The sequence below is a fragment of the Chrysochloris asiatica genome, unplaced genomic scaffold (genome assembly GCF_000296735.1).
Source record: "Chrysochloris asiatica unplaced genomic scaffold, ChrAsi1.0 scaffold00029, whole genome shotgun sequence".
NCBI classification, from domain to species: domain Eukaryota; kingdom Metazoa; phylum Chordata; class Mammalia; order Afrosoricida; family Chrysochloridae; genus Chrysochloris; species Chrysochloris asiatica.
The window spans coordinates 10052494-10060271 of NW_006408547.1; positions in this window are offsets into that span (position 1 = coordinate 10052494).

The window sequence follows — 7778 nt, forward strand, 5'->3', positions numbered from 1 at the left end:
TTCATCTCTCATACTTCAGATATTTGTCAGGAAGGACCAGTTGCTGGAGAAGGATATTATATTTGGTAAGGTGGAGGGTCAGAGAAAAAGAGGAAGACCCCCCAGTGAGATGGATTGGCAAAGTAGCACTATCAGTGGACTCAAAAGTGGCAACAATTGTGAGATTGACCCAGGACCAGGCAGTGTTTTGTTCTATTGTGCATAGGGTCGCTAAGAGTTGGCACCAATTTGATGGCATCTAACAACAACAAATATATACATACCAGATGACCTAGAAATTTCAAACTATGTATTTCACAGAGAGAAATGAAAACATATGTCCACACAAGTGTATCCTTCAACAATATTTATAGAAATTTTATCCTTGGTAACAAAAAATTTGTATATTCATTCAAAGTATTATTACTCAGATTAAAGAAAAATAAACATTGGTTACATCATGGATGGATCTCAAAATTATCTAAAACATTATACCTATGAAATAAGCCAATCATAAAATATATAATCTAAAATTCCATTTACATGAAATTACGTAACTGAAAATTCATTTATATTGACAGATTTCCAATTGTGGATGCAACCCAAAATTTTGAGATTTGTCTTGGGGGATGTTCAATTTGAGATGTTTTTTAAGACTCCAAGTAAAAACATAAAGTTGTCAGTCAGTTAAATAATAATTTGAAAGTAATAATTTAAGGGTAGAGATAAATCTGGAGCAAAAGTTGAAAAGATGATGCAATAGTACTTTCATTGATCACTGACAAGAGTGAAGACATTTTTATGAAGGCAAAGATGGTCAAAGATGCTAAATGCTAATGGGTCTTCAAGTAAATTCAGAACTGAAAAGTGCTCTGTGTAGGAGTCTTTGGAGACGTGCATATGACCGATATGAGTCAGAACAACTTGATGGCACTTAACAACAACATATGGTTAATCACATTAAATGCTGTTTCTGTGCACTGTTTTGAGAAATACAAACTATGATGGCATTTGAAGAATCACTGGGAAGTGATCAAATGAAAATGAAATGAAAAAACCTTGACTATGAATGGGAGGAAATAAATAGGATCATAGTAGATGTATATAGGGATTGTGGTTGTTAAGTACCATCTAGTCAGTTCTGATCCATAGCAACCTTCTATAGGGTTTCTGAGGAATGGATGGTGAATTTAAACCACCGACCTTGCAGATAAAACTGACTTTGTAGTCCAGCGTCACACCACAGCCCACAGTGTCATACTTGGACTCCATATACGGGTTAGGATGGGTTTCAGTCAGTTTTTTATTTACTGAAGAGATTTATGCATGTACTAAACCTGATAGGAATGATACACTAAATAAATCAACACTCAAATTTATTCAAAACAGAAGAAGAGAAGGATGTTGTTGTTGTTAGGTGACAGTGAATCAGTTCTGACACACAGAGACCCTGTGTGGGTTTTCAAGAAGCACTTGCTGGGTATGAACTGCCAATCTTGTGGTTAACAGTCCAATATATACATACAAGGATGTATTTTATTTTTCGCTTATATTAGAGGACTCTAAAAGGAAATCCAGGACTCTAAGAGGAGATGTATATTTATTTCCTTTCTTTCTTTGGAAATGCATGCATTAATAAGAGAGAGTAACTGGAGGTTGATTTCAAATCTGCAAGGACTGCTTTCTACTTTTGTCAATTTTTAGTTGGTTCCCAAACCCAAACCAAATTAGGTACCAGTGAGTCAATTTTAACTCAGGGCAACCCAATGTGTTTCAGAATACTCTCCATAGAGTTTTCAACGTCTGTGGAACTTTGGAAGAAGATCACTAAGTCTTTCTGCTAAGATGCCTCTGAATAGATTTGTACAATCAACTTTTCAGTTTGTATTGTTGTCAAGTGCCATTGAGTTGGTTCTGACTCAGTGATCCTGTTACCTGAACCGCCAAATAACCTTTCCAAGGCTTTAAATTGGTTACAGGTACAGAAAATCTCAGCTTTCTCCCACAGAGTGCTAGTGGCCTTGAACCAACGACTTTGAGGTGTACAGTCCAGCATTTATCCTACGGTATTACCACTCAGTATTATTAGCTACTTAGCTATTTATATCACACAAGGACCCTTCACTTGGTTTTTATGGTGGTGGTTATGAGCCATGGAGTTGGCTCTGACTCATAGCGACCCTGTACAGGGTTTCTGAGGCTGTAAATCTTTATAGTAGCAGAAAGCATCATTTTTCTGCTGTAGAAAAGCTGGTAATTTTGAACTGCTGACCCTAATAGTTCACAGCCCAATTCATAACTGCTATGCTACCAGAGTAGGTTCTGACTCATAGTGGCCGCTGACTTTGAACCACTGACCATGTGATTCAAACTGACTTTGTGGTCCAGTGTTTATCCAACAATGCCACACTAGGACTCCTTCACTTGATTGTTGTTAAGTGCCGTCGAGTCGATTCTGACCCATAGTGACCCTGTATAGGGTTTCCAAGGTGCAGCTGGTGAGCTTGAACTTCCGACCTTGCAGTTCAAATGGCTTTGCATACACTATTAAGTAACCCCCAAATGTCAATGACTCACAACAAAAATTTCTCGCTCATGTATTTCAGTTATTTATCATGTCCTTTCTCTGAATAATCAGATCAAAAGTCTACCCCTTATTTAGTACACCCTTTATTATGGCAAAAGGAAAAATCAAATTGGTGATCAACTTATACAATGGCCTTTACTGCTCTTACATAGACAATATAGATGTTTTCTACTCACATTAAATTTCTCAATGAAACTCACATGTCCAAAAATGCAATTATTAAAATGAGTCAGAACCAATTTGATGGCACTTGACAACAATACAAACTGATTATTAAAATTATTAATAACCAAAGTATTATGTGCCAATAAGTAGGTATTACAGATCATATGGCAAAAGACAGGTATCAATGATCCCTCAATAGCAAGGACAAAAAATAATTGGATATGGTGATAACATTTACCAAGTTTCATGTGATATTTTAGGCTTCCTTTTTCCTTTTTAGTTTTTGCTGATACAAAAATTAATGAGACACGGATCAGTCTCTCAAAGAATTAATACAACTAGTAGTTATAATATGTGAAGATAAATTTAACAAGCTAAAATTTTCATGAACTAGAGGTAGTAGCGGTAAGGTAAGATTCAGTGAATAACTTCATGGACATGGAATTCAATTTAGGAAGGAGATTTTCGCTTCCTAAAAGAGAATTCAGCGAAGCTGTTTTCGAAGATGACAAATCATTAAGAAGTCAAGGGAAGGAAGCTTACAATCAGAAAAAGTGTAATGTACAAAGATTTGAAAACACACAGTGCACAGAGAAGAGAAAAAGCTTTGCTTCTGCCAGTGAGTAAAGTAAAAATATGGGAATAAGACCAGAGAAATGAACACGGGCTAGATCATGGCACATGCAGTGACAGTGTGTGTTGCAAACAGTACTAGACATGAAGGAAACGTTAATAGTCATGATACAGATCCAATTGCCCACAGTTTCATGGAGAGATGCATGATTCAGACCAGTAAGCTGTCACTTACAGTTATAATGGAAACCATGGTAATTGTGTAACAGGAAAACTATGGCAGTTCAGAGACTGATTGTATGAAAGGTGGAGAGGAATTATAGCTGGTACGTTGTTTGTAAAGGTAAATGAAGGGACAAGTCTGGAAGAACATTATATATTATGGTAAGAAGTTAGACTTTATTTACAAGAAAAAAGCATGAAAAAAATATGTATACTCAAGAAAGGTTAAGAGATTTTAGAGCTGGGACTTGGGAGTTGATTTGACATAGGATTTGCAGGTAGAAGACAATGAGTTGCTCTGGTTTTTTATTTTTATTGTGTCACAGTTAAGGTAGAGATACTTGAGAAGAAAGTACATTTAGAATATCTTGTTTTAAATACATATTGGGAAACCCAAAACAGAATCCCTGTAGAAAAGTAAATATATTACAATGTCAGCAAGAAGAATTTGGGTATCATCAAAATATGTGCTATGCTTTAAGCAATGGTATTTTATGGCTCCAGGAACATTGTGTAGGCTAAGTACAAGAGTCCTGGAGTGTTACTGTGGGATAAGCACTGAACTACTAACCAAAAGGTCAACTGTTCAAACTCACCAGCAGCTCCTCAGAAACCCAATACAGGGTCACTCTGAGCTGCAACCAAATTAACAGCACAACAGTAAATATAATAGAGGTAAAAAAAAAAAATTTTAATCTGAAACACCAAATTTTATACAGCTTTCAAAGAAAAAATACCCTGCAGAGGGTCATGGTTGCTGTTAGGTGCCATCAAGTCAGTACCGACTCATAGCGACCTTATGCACAACAGAACAAAACACTGCCTTGTCCTTGGGCCAACCTCACAATTGTTGCCATGCTTGAGCCCATGGTGGTAGACAACGTTAATTGTTTAACCGATATCTACTCAACTTTTCTTTCTTCCTAATGAAAAACTAATGCTGAAGTAGGAGGCTATGTGCCAAGCTAAAAATACTAATATTCCCGGCTTTCCTTGCACCTAGAAGAGTCTAAATAACATAATTCAGGCCAATAACATCTACAGAGAATCTGCTACAAGCATTCTTTGAAACATAGTTTCATTCCTGATAAAATGGAACAAAGTCAGCTCTTACCAGTTTTTGTTTCTTTTTCTCTGTCATGGTTATTTATAGATAGGAGACTTGTCCAATGCATTTTATTACTGAAGATTTGCTTCAGGGCAACAAACTGGAGAACAAAGGTCAAAATGGCAAGGAAGGTATGGCAGAGAAGTAAGAAAGTGCCCATATTAATTGACAAGGAGCTGCATCACCCTGAAACTTTTATAACTCTGTATTCGAAGTTTGGGGAATACAACAATTGTGTATCTTTGTTTTGTTTTTGTTTTGTTTTTGTTTTGTTTTTATCACTATTCATTGGTTTTAGTCAGCTGCATCAAAGGCATTCTTCATTTAAAAATTACTCAGAAGAAGAATCCAGTCACTTCTGAGAGGATCTGCTGGGCCATTTACATTGAAGGCAGACCGGTCAGCTGAGAAATTTACGGATACTGTTTTGTCTTCTCAACACTATGCATGCAAAAGCTGGACAGTGAATAAGGAAGACTGTAGAAGAATTGATGACTTGGAGTAATGGTGTTGGAGGACAATATTGAAAGCGCCGTGAGCTACCAAAAGAACCAATAGATTCTCGTGGAAGAAGTGCAGCCAGAGTGCTCCTTAGAGGCCAAGATGACCAAACTTTGTCTTTCATACTTCGGACATATTATCAGGAGGGAGCAGTCGCTGGAGAAGGATATCATGTTTGGTAAAGTGGAGGGTCAGAGAAAAAGAGGAAGACCCCCAACGAGATGAACTGGCCAAGTGGCAGCATCGATGGACTCAAGTGTGGCAACAGTAGTGAGGTTGGCCCAGGATCAGGCAGTGTTTCCTTCTGCTGTGCATAAAGTCGCTATGGGTCAGTACCGACTCAATGGCACCTAACAACAACAATGTTTTGGGATATTAAAAGGTAATCTTGATACATTTTCTTGAAGGACACAGGACAATCAAGGGGGCTTATTAGGAAGATGATTTAAGAAAACTGAAACTACATTGGTGATAAAAGGCCAGGAAAGTTGCACGCAGAGTGTTTTTTTCATCACAACAATGCACCTACTCAGGTTTTCAGGGTAGCAAGGTGTCTCGTATAAGAATTTCACTGGAAAACCTTACCCCTTCCATCCCACACCCTGATACTTTCTGTTCAGACAGCTTTTCATTTCCAAAAATTATAAAACATCTAAAAGGAACACAGTTTCAGTTCCTTGAGGATACCAAAACTGATGTTTTGATGCCATCCAAATCTAACAGTCCTGGTGTGATGCTGTGGGTTAATGCTCTGAACTGCAAAGTTGTATTGAACTGCAATGTCAGTAGTTCAAACTTACCAGTCACTCCTCAGAAACCCTATACAGGATCACTATGGGTCAGAACCAACTCAAGGGTACTTAACACCAACAAAACTAACAACACAAAATTCTTAGGGGAAGGAATGTTGTTGCTAAGTGTCATTGAGTGGGATCAGACTTCTAGTGACACTGTATTGTTGTTGTTATGTGCCATCGAATCGGTACCAACTCACAATGACTCTATGTACAACAGAATGAAACATTGCCCAATCCTGGGCCAACCTCACAGTTGTTGCCACGTTTGAGCCCATTGATGCTGCCACTTGGCCAATCCATCTCGCTGGGGGTCTTCCTCTTTTTCTCTGACCCTCCACCTTACCAAACATGATATCCTTCTCCAGCGACTTGTCCCTCCTGACAATATGTCCGAAGTATGAGACACAAAGTTTGGCCATCCTGGCCTCCAAGGAGCTCTCTGGCTGCACTTTTTCCAACACAGATTTGTTTGTTCTTTTGGTAGCTCATGGTACTTTCAATATTCTCCTCCAACATCATAACACAAAAGCCTCATTTCTTCTATGGTCTTCGTTAGTCATTATGCATATGAGGTTTTTGAAAATACTATGGCTTGGGTCAAGGGCACCTTAGTCTTCAAGCTGACATCTTTGCTCTTCAATACTTTAAAAAGGTCTTGTGCAACAAGTATAGAGTTTTGTGCAGCAAGTGACAGTGTGTAGCATTTCCAAAAAGCAGCAGGTGGGTTTGAACCACCAACCTTGAGGTTAGCCGTTCAGTGTTTATGCTACAATGTCATACCAGAACCCTTGGGGAAGGATTCTTGTTGTTAAGGTTAGGACTCATAGCAAACCTCTACAGGGTTTGGAAGAGTGGCTGGTGGGTTTGAACAGCCACCTTGTGGTTCAAGTCGACTTTGCATTCTAGTACATTCTAGTGCCACACCAGGAGAGATGGAAAAACCATCTTCAGAAGAGTATAGACCTACATGAAGGATATATTGAAAAACAATAGCTTTAGATTTTGATATTTTTGTTCAATAAGCCTCTCTGTAGTTTTGTAGCAATACTTTTGTACTTACCTTTCATGTGTATGTGTTCATATACACATGGAAGCATGGTGACTCTATATGATAATAACCAATGGACAGAGAACCCCAAGGTTTATGGTTCAAGCCCACAAGCTGCTTTGGTCTCATGAAGATTTATGGCCCCTTAAAAACATGTACAGGATTGCTATGAGTCAGTACCTGATGACATTTAAATATATATATATGTATGTATGTATGTATATACATGTTGTTGTTAAGTCCCTTGACTCATAACCACATAGGGTTTTTGAAGAGTGGTTGATGAGCTTGAACCACTTGAACCACTGATTTTGCAGTTAAAACCAACCTTGTAGTCCAGTGCATTAACCCACAATGTTCCCCCAGTATACTCTCTCTCTCTGGTAGCGTAGTGGTTACAAATCGGGCTGCAAATCACAAAGTAAGCTGTTCAAAACTACCAGCTGTTCCATGGGAGAAAGATGAGGCTTTCTGTTCCCGTAAAGATTTACAGCCTCAGAAACCCTGTACAGGGTCGCTATGAGTTGGTACCAACTCCACAGCACATAACAACAACAACAATATATACATATGTATGTGTGTGTGTGTCTCTATATATGTATGCGTGTATCTATATATATATATGTGTGTGTGTGTATAGATATATGTGTGTATACATATATGTGTGTGTGTGTTTCTATATATATGTGTATGTATGTGTGTATACATATGTGTGTGCATATATATGTGTGTGTATACATATATATGTATGTATGTGTATATATATGTGTGTGTGTGTCTCTCTCTATATATGTATGT